Source organism: Nomascus leucogenys, chromosome 20 (genome assembly GCF_006542625.1).
Source record: "Nomascus leucogenys isolate Asia chromosome 20, Asia_NLE_v1, whole genome shotgun sequence".
NCBI classification, from domain to species: domain Eukaryota; kingdom Metazoa; phylum Chordata; class Mammalia; order Primates; family Hylobatidae; genus Nomascus; species Nomascus leucogenys.
This window is the reverse complement of record NC_044400.1, coordinates 69,380,775-69,397,135: the sequence shown is the minus strand read 5'-3', so window position 1 is coordinate 69,397,135 and position 16,361 is coordinate 69,380,775. Positions and strand designations below refer to the sequence as shown.

At 43.1% G+C, this 16,361-nt stretch overlaps 1 pseudogene; it reads left to right on the top strand.

The window, feature by feature from the left end:
* The first annotated feature begins 1,660 nt into the window (after positions 1-1,660).
* Positions 1,661-11,434, top strand: LOC100581770 (annotated as a pseudogene).
* Positions 11,435-16,361: the final 4,927 nt, after the last annotated feature.

Below are 16,361 nucleotides of genomic sequence, written 5' to 3'. Positions count from 1 at the left end.
GGATTGCAGGTGCCTGCCACCATGCCCAGCTAATTTTTGTATTTTTAGTAGAGATGGGGTTTCACCATGTTGGCCAGGCTAGTCTCAAATTCTTGACCTCAGGTGATCCACCTGCCTCAGCCTCCCAAAGTGCTAGGATTACAGGCGTGAGCCACCACATCCAGCCATAATAGTTACTTATAATGAAGGAAAAACCCAAAATATCCAGTAATATTTACATATTTACTGAAACTGGAACTTGTATTAGTTTGTTCTTGCATTGCTATAAAGAACTACCCAAGACTGGGTAATTTACAAAAAAAAAATAAAAAAGAAGTTTAATTGACTCACAGTTCTGTGTCCGGAATTGGTTCCTTCCGGTGGGTTCTCGGTCTTGCTGACTTCAAAAATGAAGCCGTGGACTTTTGCGGTGAGTGTTAACAGCTCTTAAAGATGGTGTGTCCAGAGTGTGTTCCTTCAGATGTGTCTGGAGTTTCTTCCTTCTGGTGGCTTCGTGGTCTCGCTGACTTCAAGAACGAAGCTGCGGACCTTCGCAGCAAGTGTTACAGCTTTTAAAGGTAGTGTGGACCCAAAGAGTGAGCAGCAGCAAGATTTTTTGTGAAGAGTGAAAGAACAAAGCTTCCACAGTGTGGAAGGGGACCCAAGCTGGCTCAGTGGCCAGCTTTTATTCCCTTATTTGGCCCCACCCACGTCCTGCTGATTGGTCCATTTTACAGAGTGCTGATTGGTCCATTTTACAGAGTGCTGATTGGTGCATTTACAATCCTTTAGCTAGACATAGAGTGCTGATTGGTGCGTTTTTACAGAGTGCTGATTGGTGTGTTTTTACAGAGTGCTGATTGGTGCATTTACAATCCTTTAGCTAGACAGAAAAGTTCTCCAAGTCCTCACTCGACCTAGGAAGTCCAGCTGGCTTCACCTCTCAGTTCCACAGGCTTACAGGAAGCATGGCTGGGGAGGCCTTAGGAAACTTATGATCATCATGGAAGGCAAAAGGGAAGCAGACATGTCTTACCAGTCCAGAGAAGGAGGAAGGGAGTGAAGGGGGAGGTGCTACATGCTTTCAAACAACCAGATCTTGTGAGAACTCTGTCATGAGACAGCACTAGGGGATGGTGCTAAACCATCAGAAACCACCTATATGATCCAATCACCTCCCACCAGACCCCACCTTCAACACTGGGGATCACAATTCAATATGAAATTTAGGTGGGGATACAGAGCCAAACCATATCAGAACTATTTACATGGGTTTTAGTATATTTGTAGAATGGAGTATCATTCAACAAGTAAAAGCCATGTTTACCAATTCAAATGTCCTTCAAATGGTGAATGAATAAACTAACTGGTAAATCTATACCATGGAATACTACTCAGCAATAAAGGTAACTACCTTGATCTATGCAGCAATATGGATGAAACCCAAATGTGAGAGCTGCCGCACCAAAAGGCCACCAACTGTATGATTCTATTTATATGACATCCTCGAAAAGGCAGAACTATAGTAGCGGAGAGCAGACCAGTGATTGTGGGGGTTGGGGATGATCAGGACTAGAAGGAGGCGCTGACTGCAAAGCGACACTGAGAAAAATTTTGGGAGCGATGGAACTGCTCTGTGTCTTGACTGTGGTGGTGATTGCATGAATCCATGTGTTTGTCAACACTCATGGACCTGTACATGAAAAAGAGTAAATTTTATTTTATGTAAACCAAAAAGAAATGTTTTCAAAGAACATTTAATAACATAGGAAAATGTGTAAGACATAAAATATAAAACTTAATTGTATGATGCAAATGTCTAAAGTATGATACAAATTTAATATATTATGAATGTGTGTGCAGATGATAAACATATATTATAAATGAATGACACAAAAGAAAATAAACCAAAAGGCAAAGCAGTTTTCTCCAGACGGTGGTCATATTTTATTTCTGACTTTTGACTTTTTCGTGTTTTCCAAATTTTCTCCAATGAGCATGCATTGCTTTTATTATCAGAAAAAGACACACACACACTAACACACACACACAGACACACACATCATATGTGTAGTAATTTGACCTGACATAAAACATTTCCAGAAGGGAAAAACAAAACCAAAAGCTCTTCACAGACACTTCTGTGATCTCTTTACTGCTTCTTTGACCTAAAGCAAGTGTGAGTCATTAGGCATGAAAGCTGATGATTCTAATTCTGCTACCCCAGGGCCGGCAAGTGGCAGAGGAGCTCCTTACCTTCCTGTAGGGTACTATAGATCTCTAGAGAGAAAACGGAACACTTCCCATGCAGGCCCTGGCGACCCCAGGCAGCCACAGGACCTCTCTCCAGCCCCACAGCTCTGAATGCCAAGCTCTCTCTTCCTTACCCTGCCACCCCCATCTCTGGTGAGATTCTCCTGGCAGTGTCGTTACTCAATTTTTGTGGACACTCGACCAAATATTCACTATAAAACTAGGAAAATGCACAGCTTTATGGTTATTGCATGTATATAGATATATATTAGGTTGGTGCAAAAATAATTGTGGTTTTTGCCATTAAAAGTAATGGCAAAAACTTGAGGTCAGGAGTTTGAGACCAGCTTGGACAACATAGTGAAACCCTGTCTCCACTAAAAATACAAAAAAAATAGGCCGGGTGTGGTGGCTCACGCCTGTAATCCCAGCACTTTGGGAGGCCGAGGAGGGCGGACCATGAGGTCAGGAGATCGAGACCATCCTGGCTAACACGGTGAAACTCCGTCTCTACTAAAACACAAAAAATTAACTGGGTGCGGTGGTGGCGCCTGTAGTCCCAGCTACTCAGGAGGCTGAGGCAGGAGAATGGCGTGAACCCGGGAGGCGGAGCTTGCAGTGAGCCAAGATCGCACCGCTGCACTCCAGCCTGGGTGACAGAGCAAGACTCCGTCTTAAAAAAAAAAAAAAAATTAGCTGGGTGTGTTGGTGTGCGCCTGCCCAGGTACTCGGGAGGCTAAGGCAGGAAAATTGCTTGAACTTAGAAGGTGGAGGTTGCAGTGAGCCGAGATTTCGCCAGAGCACTCCAGCTTGGATGACAGAGTGAGACTCTCTCTGTCAAAAAAAGAAAAAAACAAAAAAAACCTATTCGAAAAACAGAAAAGACGGTTATTACTTTTAATGGCAAAAGCTGCAATTACTTGCACCAACCTAATATAGAAAACACAATGTATTTACAATTCAACCTTGTGAATATCTAGAGATCCTTTCGGACATTGCTTTGGGCCAACTTCAGTCTCTTTCATTTGAAACCACACAATGGCTGTCTAACTAGTTTCCTGTGACTTCTGCCTCTTTCTCTTCCGACTTTTCATCTCCCATCATTACCTCCAGTTTGTGGGGTCTACACACAGGTCTGCCCCGCCCCATGGTGCTCAATCCAGGGGTTGTCTCTGCACGGCAGGAGGGGCCAGGCTACTTGACCATCACCATCAGTCACCTTGGTCATGATCACAGCAAGCATTCACTGAGCTATACTTGTCATGCCTTCCAGTTTCCATGCCCAGCATACTCCAAAGCACCTGGCAGAACAGTGGATTCCTTCCTCCGTGGGACACTGTGGGGCCAGGTTTTGGTAGTGTTACCGAAACGCCAGGGTTTGCTCTAGGTCCTGTTGCTCACTGCACAGAAAGCAAGTCACTGAGATGGGCATTGCCAGGGAAGAAGGCTTTTTCGGGTGCTGCAGCCAAGAAGAATGGGAAATCATTCTCAAATTATCTCCTCGATCAGTCGACTAAACTTAGGGGTTTATATAACAGGAAGGAAATGTAACTATATGAGAGAAAACAGGAATGGGGGAGGGGTAAGGAAGAGAAGCTGCTAAACAGGAATCATGATGGATGAAGGGTCTGGCATCTAATTGGGTGGACGTAGTGGCCTGGTGACTTTCGGTTCCTTGATACTAACTGGGTGGCCTAAGGGTCAGTTTCCTGAGGAAGGAATTCAGATAAGACAAACGTAAGTTTCAATCTTTAAGATGAGAGGGTCAATTTTCATGTTTATCAAAAAAACAGTAGACATCACTTCTCTGGGACAGCTGGGCTGATTTCAGTCGGACACTGCCACAGGGAGCAGGCAGGAGCAGGAACCAGGCCACGTTCAGAAGCGTTAAGGAAAGACACTATGGGAAGTGAGACTGCAGAGGAATGAAATCCGTGAAAACCTGGCATGTGGTAGAACATGTTCATTTGGTGTAGACACTAGTGTGTACTGTAAAAGCGGTATCAGCTTCTTACAGAAGGTGTGCTCGGCTGGGCTCCTCTAACCAAGCTGCTTGGTGCTCTACCCAGATGTGCTCTCTACTCTCTCCCTCCTCAGGGTCTTTGAACGTGTTGGTCCCGCTGTGCTGATTTTCCTTCCTGCCCTGTCTCCCATCTGGCAGACTCTAAGACATACCTTAAGCATCGACTCCTCCCTGGATCCTTCTGTTGACCTCTCTCCCTGCAAAAGAGAAAAGAATTCCCTAACAGGGCCCATCTCCATGGTGTCAGCATTGTTTGGGTCCTTGCCTGACTTTACCCTGGGACTGTGGCTTCTTTGCAGACTCACCCATCTTTGCAGCCCTAGCCTAGCCCTGCCTGGATGAAGTAGACCTTCTAAGTATGAATGAACTAAGTTTAATAGAGGAAAACACAGGGTGGGGGACTCTTTAGCTTTCTTTTGTTGGAGGAGGCCAGGGAAGGTACAAGGGAAGATTAATAACATGGTGTGCCATGCTTTTCTGTATTTATGCCATACTTTCATAGAACACTTGAAGTGTGTGATATTGCTAGGGTGTGTGAGGGGAGCCGTGAGGGAACATGACAAGCAGCATAAGACTTTTGGGTACTTAGAGAAAGAGAAAAGGACCCAACCAACCAACTTCCAATTCATAATTCATGGTTTGTCTCAGGACCGTCTGACTCCTCAGGCCAATCCCATGGGAGCCCCAGCCAAGGGGTGTCTCTTAGGCCAAGCTTGGAGAACACAGTGTCTGCTGCCTTCATGTTGCCTGGGTTACCAGGCAACTTAGCCACTCACAGCACAGTGACCTGTGACTCAATTAGAGAATGCCATTTTGAGTTCCATAGGAAAAATAAGGCTTTATTTTTAAAAACTAAATGTAACTTCACTTTTTTTCCTGAATATAAGAGTAATAATGGCTGCTTACTTGAAAAAAATCTACACAATATAGAAAAATTGGGAGGAAGGCAAATCTCATCTGTCATACTACATACAGAGTAGCAGACATTTTTCTATGTGTTTTTATGCACATATTTATATTTATAGACCCAAGAGGCTATGTGGGACATTAGGAGTGCAGCCCAGAGCAGAACCATACAACTGCCGGTTCTAGCCTTTGTACAAGGTAAATCACGGGTTTCAAACATATCATTGCCTTCTGACTGGTCTCTCTGCTTCTGCTTGGTTTCTCCTTCAGCCTAACTTCCACAATGCTGCCAGAGCAATGTCCTGTGCTAGGGTCCTGAGTGCATTGTCCTCTCGCTCAAAATCAGCAATGGTTTCCTACCCTTGGCAAGACAAATTTCAAATTTTAAAATCTGCTATTCAAGAAGCCAGGCACAGGGGCTCATGCCTATAATTCCAGCACTTTGTGAGGCCAAGGTGGGCGGATCACTTGAGGTCAGGAGCCCTGGACAACGTGGTGAAACCCTGTATGTACTAAAAATACAAAAATTAGCTGGGCGTGGTGGTGCATGCCTGTAATCCCAGGTACTCTGAAGGTTGGGACAGGAGAATTGCTTGAACCCAGGACATGGAGGTTGCAGTGAGCCTAGATTGCTCCACTGCACTCCAGCCTGGGTGATAGAGTGAGACTCTGACTCAAAAAAACAAAAAAATTCTGCTATTCAAGATCTTTCCATTTGCCCCTAAACTGCCTTACTAGGTCTGTGTCCTAGAAGACCCCACTGCACTCTCCATGAACCTTCTCTCAGTTCCCTATTCTCAACATAAGCCTTTGGATCTGGTACCTTTGCTCACCTCCTCCTCAAAGCCTTACTTAGTTCCAGATCCATTTGTTTTTATGTCTCTCTTGAGGACAGCAACTTCACCTCTTTGTCTTTGTGTCTGTCATAATACTTTACCCCGACCAGCCATGACCTAGTCAGCATTTGATCAGATTGAGTGAGATCCTTGGGTTTGGGGAATCAAGACAAGGGAAACATTCCTAAATATTGGTTGATTTAAAAATATATGTTGGAAGGCACGAGAGTTTGATAAAAAAATGAAAATAAAAAAACAAACCTTGATGGGAAGTGGGAATGACCACACGTTGGCCAGCTGATAGCTTACCTGTTTGAATTTCAGCTTCAACACAATTGTTACAGACTGAATTGAGTTCCCTCAAATTCATAGTTCGTTATGGCCACCGTAGTAAGCTAACACAACAATGAACATTTCCAAAGTAAAGACTAGAAGCAGGCATGTGCCAAGTGAACACTAGGTTTTTAAATTTCTCCTGCTGTGAAAATTGAGGTTTGCCCAAGGTGCCAAATGAACATGGCTGATTGAGAAGTAATCCCAGTTCCACTAACCTGAGAGACAGCCCAGGCAAGCTGACCTAGCTCCTAATGCTCATTTCCATTTAGTCAGTCTTTCTGAAGTTTCCCAGGGTGAGAAAGTGGAACTCAGGACAATGAATCATCATTGGAGACTCTGCAGTTGCTAGAACTTCCTTCACAGGCATCTGAAACCCAGAACTCAGCCTTACGCTTCTCAGGAGACTTTTGGCACCAAAGAGAAGGGCAAATTGAAAGCCCATGCTGGAGAACAGGGCACAGCTATTGCTGAGACTGGGAGCTTGTTTTTAAAGACCTGTCAAGGGTTTCAAACACCCACATGCATAACCAATGAAGCAGGTTGGAAAATCTGAACTACGCTAATTTCACCATAATAACTCATTACTTGAAGTCTTATGTATTTGTGTTTTCTTGGTAGTCTCTTTAAAACATGTTTCAATATGAAACGTATACATATTAAATCACTCTGCTTAGTATTTTAGGAATATAGTTTTGTTTTTCCCCCTAAAAGATGTAGAATGCAGCAGGTTCTCTAAAGCACATGTATTCATTGTTATGTGATTTGGTCCTTTGGAAGTTCTTTTATCATGTAGCTATTAAAGGGCAGCTGTCAGAATTACCCAAACTCTCCACTGAAATGACTTACTTATTTGAGAAAAATGCATGTTAAAAAGCCAAACCAAGTGTGTGTGTGTGTGTGTGTGTGTGTGTTTCTCCCCTACACAAAAGTAGAAGGGTTTTCATTTGACCTGTGCCAGCTGCACCTTCATGACTTTGCTGTAGGACACGTGACATAGTAACTCTAAAATGGTGCTTGTGAAATTTAAAAATAGTTAACACACAGTGACAAGCTCTCAGGGCAACACATTAAACTTGATTGAATTTTGTAGGGTACAATGATCTGTACGGAATTATAATCAGAGTGAAGTCATTGTTCACCACTGCTGCTATTAATAAAATTTGGTGGTAGGAGGGGGAAGGAGAAAGGGAGGGAGGGAAGTGGGTGAGAGAGAGAAAAGGAGAGGGGGAGATTGAGAGAGAGAGAGACAGACAGAGAAAGAGAGGGAGGAAGGGAGAGAGAGAGAGAGATAAAGATAGAGAGAGAGAGGGAGAGAGTGTCTCTCCTGACCCTCACTGGCTGATAACTAAATTAGTTGGGGATGGGGAGGACTGAGTCTCATTCTGTCACCCAGGCTGGAATGCAGTGACACCATCTCGTCTCACTGCAACTTCTGCCTCCCAGGTTCGAGTGATTCTCATGCCTCGGCCTCCCTAGTAGCTGGGACTACAGGCACACACCACTATGCCTGGCTAATTTTTTGTATTCTTTTTACTAGAGACGGGGTTTTGCCATGTTGGCCATGCTGGTCTCAAACTTCTAACCGCAGTGATCTGCCCGCCTTGGGTTCCCAAAGTGCTAGGATTATAGGCATGAGCCACCATGTCGGGCCTAAATTAGTAGTTATTATCTACTTTCATTTGTGGGATGAAGATGAAACAGAGTCCTTTGGGACTGTGCACTGGGGGAAACCTAACATAGTCTAGCATCAGGAGAGGAGGCTTTCCAGAAAAAGTGTTCCTTAAGTTGAACCTGGAAAGATGAGAGCTATTAGCCAGATGAGAGGTGAAGGTGTGAGGGGGTGGATTGGAAATATTTTCAGGTAGGGAGACTAATCCATACAAAGGTTTATGTTCTCAACTACTGAGTTTGTCTTCAGCATTTGCACTTTATTTAACAAATTTATTAATTTGTTAAATTATAATAAATATTTGACAGCAGAGCTGAGGATATTAAAATAAAATGTAATTTTATTTCTTATATGTTGGTGAAGAAGGAGCAGCAGCAGAGGCTGGAAAATTATTTACAAACCAGATTATCCATCTGGAGATTCCCAGTGCAGCAACTGGGACAGGGACTACTGAATCCCTCAGGCTTTAGGCCATAGGCCAATGAACATTTTCTGTAAAAGGTGAAATAATACTTTCAGCTTTGCTGGCCATGCAACCTCTGTCGCAACTACTCAACTCCGCCGTTCGTGAGGAGTCCACAGGGTTCATGATCCCTCATGAACTGCTGAGTTGAGTAGTTGTGACAGAGGTTGCATATATTTACTCAGCCAGTATTTACTGATGATATTGATTAGGAGTCTTGGGAAGAGCAGTGACAGTTTTTTGGTATTATATCCAGGGACAACAGATTGAACTCTTCCTCCCACAAAGTTGTCAAACGGGGCTGCTACAGAGAAGTAGAATCACAGATTGGAGATCAGTTCTCATTATGTAACAGCTGGAATTGTCAGGCTTCCTTCTAGGGGCCATCCCTGGAGTGGACAGGCTTCCCTCTAGGGGCCATCCCTGGAGTGGACAGGCCAGAGAAAAGTTGTCAAACGGGGCTGCTACAGACAAGTAGAATCACAGATTGGAGATCAGCTCTCATTATGTAACAGCTGGATTGTCAGGCTTCCCTCTAGGGGCCATCCCTGTCTACAGCTGGAGTGGACAGGCCAGGGAGGACACCATACTTGGAGTAAAGTAACCTTGTCCAGAAGTAAAACATGGCCCAAGAATTCTGTGCTCCTAGCAATCCTATTATTATAGAAGTGCTTCCTGATAAGGGAGAAAGGGTAGGAAGAGGAAAGCTGAGGCAGATAGATGGGGAAAGTACTGAAACATTCTGTTCACATCCTCAATAACCTTCATGAAAAATCAGTCGTAGGTGCTGGAATCTCCAAACCTCCAAGGGGCTTACAACATCGTGTGCAGGGAAACCTGTAATTCACAGCCTTATTGAGAGTACGTGTCAATGGCCCATAGCAGGGGCCCATTCTGTCTTGTCTACACGTGGGTTTTCCATTTTTAAACGGTTGAAAAAAATCAAAAGAAGAACATTATTTCATGGCATCTGAAAACTACATGAAGCTCAAATTTTAGTGTGTAAAGTTTTACTGGAACTCAGCCATGCTCGTTTGTTTATGCTTGTCTACTCCGCTTTCAAGCTACCGCAGAGTTGAGTAGTGGCAACAGAGGTTGCATGGCCTGCAAAGTGAAAAGTATTATCTCACCTTTCACAGCAAATTTTCATTGGCTTATGGCCTAAAGTCTGAGGGATTCAGTAGCCCCTGTCCCAGTTGCTGCACTGGGAATCTCCAGATGCATAATATGGTCGGTGCATAATGCCCCAGTCTCTGTTGCTGCTGCCTCCTTCACCAACATACAGTACAAGCAAATAAAACTCCATTTTATTTTATCATGCTCAGCTCTGCTGCCAAAGCTGTGACAAGCCCAGAAGCGGTTTTTCAGGTTTGGGATGGAGAAGAAGGTGGTCTCTTCTCTTGTGCATCAAGGAATCCTCTTTATTATTTAAGCCAGATTAAGTTTGCTATGGTTTGAATATTTGTCCCTCCAAACTTCATGCTGAGATTTGATCTTCAATGTGGCAATGTTCAGAGGTGGGGTCTACTGGGACGTGTTTGGGTCATGGGGGCCGATCCCTCATGAATTAATTACTGTGCTCCCTTGGGGGTGGGTGAGTGAGTTCTCACTCTCTTAGTTCCCTTGAGAACTGGCTGTTAAAAAGAGCCTGGCACCTGTCTCCCTCCCTCCTTGGCTTCCCCTACTGCCATGTGATCTCTTTGCATACTCTGGCTCCCCTTTCACTTCCACCATGAGTCGAAGCAGTCTGAGGCCCTCACCAGATACAGATGCCCAATCTTGAACTTTCCAGCCACCAGAATTTTGAGCCAAATAAACCTCTTTTCTTTATAAACTGCTCAGGCTCAGGTATTCTGTTACAGCAACACTAAATGACTAAGACAAAGTTGTTGACTGACTTTGTATTTCTTTAGAAGCAGACCCTCTGACAGAGGGTAAGTCCAGGGAGTTTATTTGGGAGGTAATAAACGACCTGAAGGTACAGGAAACACTGATGAAGAAGTGGGAATTGAGTTAGGGATGGCAGGAAGCCAATACAGTGTTACCAGGCTGTTATCACTGAAGGAAACTGGGGTTGAAGCCTGCTGGGGAACTAAGGCATGCAGTGCAGAATGTACCTCAGACTGATTGTACCTGAGACAGGAGGAAGTTGAGATATTCATCTATTTGTCAGTCATGGGTTCAGGACTGCTCCCAAGAGGACACTGGGCCTGCCCTGAGATGGCAACTGGCACCAGCTACGGCAGAGATGGGATGGACAGAAAACAAATTCATATGAAATTTCAGATGAGCCACTTATTTACAAGGAGGACAGTTTTGAAATTAATTTTTCTTTATAATTTAAGGTACAGTGAAAGGATGCATAAACAGACCTTTTGAAGTATGTGAAAATTATGAACCCACTTTCAGTTTGTTGCACCAACTTCCACAAGTTACAATGTCAGAGGAAACATCAAAATTCCCTTGCATAATTTTACATTTAAAATAAAATTCAGACACCAAGATGGTAACCGCCATGGATCTTCACAGAGCTTCAAGCCAAAGTTTTTGACACTCATCAGAAGGTGAAGCTTACAGACATACCGACCAAACAGCTAAAAAGAACAAAAAAGCATGCACATCTTACAGATGCAGGGATCATGACTTCGGTGGATGAGACTAATCTATTTGCAGGTGTAGGATATATGTATGAAGATGAAGAATGTTTATTCTTCAATCCAAGGAGGCAGTTCACAATAAGCTGTTAGAAAGTCAGAAAATAGCAGAAGAAAAAAAAATTAAATAACTAAAACAGAAAAAAATCCTACCTAGAGCAGAATGTTAAGGAAGCTGAGGGCAACATCTGGGAGATGCTGATGGTACAAAGGGCCCAATTGGGAGCCTCTGGGGGAAGCTCTTCCTCCTGCCCCTCCTATTTCTGGCAAGGGCAGAGTGGTCTGTGCAGGGAAACAGTCTCTCTTCTGCCCTGATGGACGTTTTATCTGGATGGCCTAACAATCTCACAGGTTCTACATCATCCTGAGCCCCTCTTGTATCCCAACTCTGAGATTTTTACCTTGGCTTTGCCTCCCCTGTTCAAGACACTCTTTTCTGTTGGTGTGAGTCATGAGCTCCCAGGAAAGGGAAGATGGGAGCCATGACTGATAGGAGGCTCTGTCTGAGCCTTCCATTAGGGTCGCTGGTCAGACCAATAAACGGCATCTGTCCCACTCTGCTACGTCTGCCTTTCTTGAGCCGAGGGATGGGAATGGAGGGTGAGAGAGGCAATGGCTGTCTCCATCACAGCTCCTGCTCCCTCTGCATTAGAGTCTTTCTTTCCTTGGGGGATGGGATCTTGTCCTCTTATCTTTTCCTTTTCTGGACCTGTGACTAATCCCTTCACCTTCTGGGCCTCTGTGTAGTATACAGATGAGGAAGAAAGAAGACTTACACCCATAGCTGAATTTAAGTGAAAAGAATAGTGGTTCCTTTATGGCAGTCTGCCTACAGATTCCTTTCCCTGCTTTCTCCCATACCTTCTGTATTAGTCCATTCGCACACTGCTATAAAGAGCAGCTCGAGACTGGGTAATTTCTGAGGGAAAGAGGTTTAATTGACTCAGAGTCCTGCATGGTTGGGGAGGCCTCAGGAAACTCACAAATCATGGTGGAAGGCAAAGGGGAAGCAAGTCACCTCCTTCACAAGGTGGCAGGAAAGGGAATGACACAGGAGGAACCACCAAACACTTATAAAACCATCAGATCTTGTGAGAACTCACTCACCATCAGGAGAACAGCATGGGGGAAGCCGCTCCCATGATCCAATCACCTCTACCTGGTGTCTCTCCCTTGACACATGGGATTATGGGGATTACAATTTAAGATGAGATTTTGGGTGGAGACACAGACAAACCATATCACATTCCAAAAGAAAGTTCAACAATAAGCAGCACCTCCAAGACTCTCTCCCTTTGGCCAATATCATAAGATGGACACTGTAATCGTGAGGCTTAGGGACAGAGGAGCGCTGGAGCTGGCTTATACCCACTCAGGAGGGCTGATTGTTCAATTTTCATGAATTTTGTTGCAAGTCACTTGTTAAAACCAGCCATTACAAAAATTATGTAAAGTTGAAAATCGTGTTAAAAACAAGGATAATGAATGTTCAAAGCTCAAATAAAAATTCAGAGTTACACAGAACTGATTTGTATGAAGAGTTAAATTTTTTGGAAAAAATTTTCTGTAAGTCATCGCTTCTAGACGTGCTAAAATTTATATAATGAAATATTTTTTCAGATTTATTCCAATGCTATAAAACATGTTTAGCATTTCAGTAACAGTTGTATTAGCAGAAAATTCTTCCAAAATTTAAAATTATTAAAATTATCTGCACCGCAGGTTATAAATGTGTTTGATATCACTTTCAATTATATTGATCAATAATGAAGTTTCAAAAAGCATAAATTTTGGTACCTAATAAATAAATTTACAGAAGAATGAATTAGAGAAACCTCATAATAAATAAAGGTGTCACATTAAGAAAGTATTATTATTTACTATGTCATATAAAATTATATATTATACATTGAATTATATACAAATATAAAATTATGACACCAATATTTTCTTGCAATTTGTAGGTTTATGTTGTTATTCATAACTATTACTCTGATTACATTTTGTCAGTAATATAATATTTTTAAAGGAAAATGTGTTGTTTTAATATGTTTAGCTTAGCTGTACTTTTTTTTCTGCTTTTTGAACAGTGTTTCACGTTTTCATTTTGCATTGCCACCAAAATTGTGTAGTTGGCCCTGCCTTTAAAATCATAGTTTCCTCTAGGTAATATGGCTGAAATGTCAAGATCCAGGTTCTGGACTGTCTGCAGAGCCCTCTCTTGTTCTTGAGGTCATTCAAAATCAAGAGCCTTCTGAGTTACACGATTAATGGATCAGAACCATATTCCCAAATGTGGCTTGCGCTGTCTTCAAAATCCAGAGAAAACTTCCATGGGCTGTACTTCTTTCATAGTGGTAGGAGGTGGAAGATGAAATAACATATCCTTTATTTTGTAGGGGATGCTCTGGAATGTCCCCAGACCACTGGCTCACTATAATCTCAGTCCCAAATCTTTGTAGGGTTTATCTCCCACCCTCTGGCCTGCATGTGTTTTAATAGGGCATCTCGAAGACTTGCCACCTTATGATTACTAATTTTAGTTAACATGATGTTATCAATATAAGGGGCAAGACTGATGTTATATAGAATGTTTAGACAAAGATTAAGGTTCTTTTAGACTACACAGGGATAGAAGAGAGTAGAGCTAATGTAGCCCTTGGGCCAGATGGTGAGTTACTTGCATAGTCAAGGTGAATGAACTGCATCTTATTCTTCTTCCCAAAGGAGATTGAAAATAAGGTATTTGCAGTATACCAAGAGTCAAAGGCTGTGATAATTTGCTGTCATAAAATACCACCATCTTGTACTGCAACTGCGAACTAGGGCTACCACTTGGCTAAATTATCTGACATAGTCCATTTAGTGTTTGTTTTTTTCCAGGGGTTAGATTGATGAATTAAAGGAGGATATGATGAAATCACCACACTGTTCTTTCTTTTTTGAGTCTCTAAGGGTGGTTCCAAGCCCTTGCATTACACTTGTGTCTTAGTTTATTTCCTGCTCCTATAACATAATACCATAGACTGGGTAATTTGTAAAGACAAGAAACATTTCTCACAGTTCTGGAGACTGGGAAGTTCAGGAGCATCGCACTAGTATCTGGTGGGGCCATTCCATGGCAGAAGGCATAGCAAAGTGAAGAAACATGTGCATGAGGCAGGGAGAGAAGTGTGCCAAACTCATCATTTTTACCAGGACCCCTGCAATAACCAACCCGATCCTGTGATAACACCGTTAATTTCTTCATGAGGGCTCTGCTTCTTAAAGGCCCCACCCCTTAATATGGTTACTGTGACAAGTGAATCTCATCATAAGTTTGGAGGGAACATTCAAACCATAGAAACCTAGGATGTGATATTGCTCTGGAATGGTGGTCACCTTCAAGGGTGTTTACTTCATCTTTCCTACTATAATGGCTCTTACTCCACAGGTCAAAGAACAAATGTGAGAGGGGGCTAGGGAAATTATCACAGTATGGGTCCTGATAAACTTAGTCCTGGAGTCCATTTGTCATCTAGCCTCAGTAAGTCCTTAATTAACTGAGGGGGCCCATGATTATGTTTTGGGTCTTGTAGCAGTGACAGCTCAGACTCTGTGATGAGCCATCAGAAGATCTGAGTATTTCCATTCCTCCAAATGCACAGGAACTCCAATAAATGGGTATGGGTCCCTTTGGGGAAGGGTTGGGAGAATCACTACGTTATATGCTTGCTGTGGCTTACAGGCCTCTTCCTCTCCCTTAAGTGATTAAATCTGGGCCTGAGGTTCCAGACACCAGTCTGGGAACTGGGTATCAGACTGTGATAGTCCATTGTGGTAGCTGACATCATCAACATTTGGTTCTCTTGCTCTTGATCACTTTTGATTGTAAAGGTCAAACAATATCCTTATCAATTGCACATCTAAGAGCTCTTAGGAACCATGGGATATATTAACCACAGTCTCAGATTTGTGCCTGTCAGGCCCCTGTTTGCCATGCTGCCTTTATGCCATTGTAGTAGTCATGGCTGCCTTGCTGCCACCAAGCCTCCACTATTCCGGAATCCTATTTTGCTTCTTGGTACTAGGAACCCCAGTCCCATAATGATATCGCTACCATCAATCCTGGCCTTCAGAATATAAACCACTTTGGAGCTTTTCCGTGAAGCCAGTACCCCCATCACTATCACATTCTTTACTGTTTTAATGAAGAGCATCTTCTTGGACTGTCCTGGAAACATTGTCAGCTGGCTATGTTATTCTATGTCATTCTTTGGAGTAAGCTTATCTCCCTGAGCTGAAGCACAGTAGTAAATAAATCTTATCTAGTTTTTAAAAACATTAATTTATTTATTAGAGGCAAGTTCTCACCGTCTCCCAGGCTGGAGCACAGTGGTTCCATCATGGCTCACTGCAGCCTCAAATTCCTAGGCTCATGTGATCTTCCTTCCCCAGTCTCCTGAGTAGCTAGGACTACAGGCACAAGTCACCATGCCCAGCTAATCTTTTAAATTCTTATTTTTTGTAGAGATGTGGTCTTTTTATATTGCCAAGGCTGGTCTTAAATTCCTGGCTTCAAGCAATCCTTCTTCCTTGGCCTCCTAAAGTGTTGGGATTACAGGCATGAGACACCATGTCCGGCCAATCTTATCTCATTTATTTCAGGCCTTCTTTTCTCCAGATTTCAATGAGCCATTTCAACAGTTTTATTAGGACCAGCTCTAAGTGCCTTGCCAGGTCATTAAATTTTGAGTCATGAGAGAGTACCCTTTTATCAATTCATTCTTTCTTATCCAGTCTTGTGTATTACGTACCACCATTATCAGTCCAACACCATTCTCATGCATGCTTTCACAATTCCTGACATATATTTAGGCAGATCCTACAATTCTTTTGGTTAACAATCCCCTTTCTCTAAAATAAGGGACAGTACTTCCCAGGAGCATGGTGCCGATACTGGAGCTTAGTTATTCGTCTAGAAGCAGTGAAGGGAGCCAGGTTCTGAAGAAGGCAAGCAACCTCTTGCAATGCAAGGCTGTGCACAGTCTCCAGGCAAAGGGGGCTGCTATCCTTCAGTAAGGGAGGAGAAAGCGACTCCTGCCAACTCACCGGGGGGTCATGGGAATCTAGGGTTTCAAGGTTTGCCATTACATAGGCAAAGATGTCCCCATCCCATCTCAGGGTCTTACTCCTTCCCCACCAAGGCCTTGACTTTAATGAAGGACATCTGCCAGGGATGGGAATAGAGACCAAGTTTTCT